At 44.4% G+C, this 2,091-nt stretch overlaps 1 protein-coding gene across 2 annotated transcripts in view; it reads right to left on the bottom strand.

Annotated features, from left to right (window-relative positions):
- The window catches only part of ST8SIA5 (ST8 alpha-N-acetyl-neuraminide alpha-2,8-sialyltransferase 5), an 87,179-nt gene that overhangs the window by 13,797 nt on the left and 71,291 nt on the right, over positions 1–2,091 (bottom strand). The gene's annotated exons all lie outside the window — the stretch shown is intronic.

Raw genomic sequence — 2,091 nt, 5'->3', positions numbered from 1 at the left:
ATGCCTCAGAGTCTGCCAGAATTATTCACACTAGCCAATCCTAAACCTGGCTACCCTGCCGACACTGCCTTGTCCATTCCTTCCCGCGAAAACCTCAATAGTCTCACCCACGCTTTCCCCTCACTGCTGCCTCCTGACTGGCCCTGGGGCTGCCCTGCAGGGCGTGCCTCCTGTTTCTATGGCTGTGTGAGTATAACGTCTTACTTCATGATGGTCATTTTCATGTCCGCGTGTCCTACCATACCTGATTAAAACAAATCCCAGAAACACTTTGAAACCTTCTTCCTCACATGCCCACCCCCGAGGGCCTGCATAGTTCTCTTGGGAACATCTGTCTATAAAGGGAGTCAGACCCCAGTGGAACACCCATCAAACACCCACACAGTTCAGCACTCAGTAGGACTAATGAGCAGGGTATGCCCTTCTCTTTCTCCCTTCTCAAGGGCAGATCACGGTTTCCAAATGACAGAAAAGATGAGATGAGAAACCTGAGACTGCCCCTTCTCCCTGAATTACCCTCCGCCAGGCTTTATGCTGATTGGCACTTAAACATCTCAGCATCATGACATTCTAAAGCACTCTCAGGAAAGGGAATGTCTAAACCACATAGCATTCTCCCTTTGACCGAAACCTGCAAAAAGAACTCATTTTTAATTTACACATTTACATTGACTTATTTATAATTATGCATACATATAATTGTTTCAGTGCTGTATCCCCAGCTTCTAGAACAGTGCTTAGCAAAATATAGATACTTGATAAATATTTATTAAGTGAACGGCTGAGCCAAATCAAAAATACAAATTTCCACAAACACTAAGTAACCAATATGAGATCCTCATGCACATTAACCTCAAATAGTCGCTCACCCTTCTTGTCGGTTTCTCTCCTCTTTCAGCAGTGCCTAATCTCAGAGCCGTGTCCACATTCCCAAGCCCTCTCTGCCACAGATACGCTTTAGCATCTCTGTTACCTACCCCTATCTTTAGTTACCCCTTCCCCATTTCAATTAAGGAATTGTTCCTTGCATCCTACCCAATTCCTTCCTCCTTTAACTCACTGTTGGTTTCATGGGTAATTCTCCTATTCTACAGAAATGTCTAGAATTCTCTAGGATCCCTGCCATTGAAGATTCCAGTGAGGCTCTGGCCTGGTGAGAGTCATGAGATCCAGAAAGATCCAGGAGGCTCCCCAAGCCAGGCCAGCACCCACTCCTTCTTAAGTAATGGATCACAAGACTCATTATACAATTGGGCGAGCCCTTCCTGATGAACTCTAGATCTTCGGCAAAGAATTATGCACCTTTTTTTTTTTAAGGGGATCCTATGGTCAAATACAGTTGGGGAAAGCTGAGCTAAATAAAGTTAAATGCTTTTCTTTACTGCAAGACATCTCAGATACCTTAATATGCTCTCATATATTGTGAATTTCCAAGAAAAGCATTGGATCATGGGATCCTTTTTCCATTGAGTAGTTCGAAAGATTGTAATTCTACAGTAAAACTGTGAAAAGTAGACAGATCATACACTCTTTAAAGACAGCACCATGATTTAGCTCTCTTGATCATGCACAGTCCCCACTTCAGGGCCAGGCATTCTGTAGTTGTTTGGGGTCACCTGGCTGTGGACCACTAAGAAGCTCGTTAGTCTTGGGTGCTGGTGCAGAGAGGAGCCCTTCAAAGGAAGCTGTCCTGGTTTGATCATAAATGGGAACACTCAGCCTTTAGGAGCTGAGTGTTACCAAGAAACTGCTATCACTATGGCTCTTACCCTGGGGTGCAATGAAGGGCTAAAGGAAGTGCCTGTATCCCCTGATTTTGTTATAGGCAAAATCCATGTCTATCCACCCATGTGCATATCTTTGGGGAGAATCTGAAGCTTTCTTCAGGTTCCTACAGGGGTCCATTATTTAAAACAAAAAAAAAGCAAATACCCATTTTAAAAACCCTTTTTAGGCTGGGAGCAGTGGCTCACACCTGTAATCCCAGAATTTTGGGAGGCCGAGGCAGGCGGATCACCTGAGGTCAGGAGTTTGAGACCAGCCTGACCAACATGGTGAAACCCTGTCTCCACTAAAAATACAAAAATTAGC

The sequence above is a fragment of the Mandrillus leucophaeus genome, unplaced genomic scaffold, assembly GCF_000951045.1.
Source record: "Mandrillus leucophaeus isolate KB7577 unplaced genomic scaffold, Mleu.le_1.0 Scaffold189, whole genome shotgun sequence".
NCBI lineage: Eukaryota > Metazoa > Chordata > Mammalia > Primates > Cercopithecidae > Mandrillus > Mandrillus leucophaeus.
Note: the sequence above shows the minus strand (reverse complement) of the source record. Positions and strands in the feature narration are given on the sequence as shown.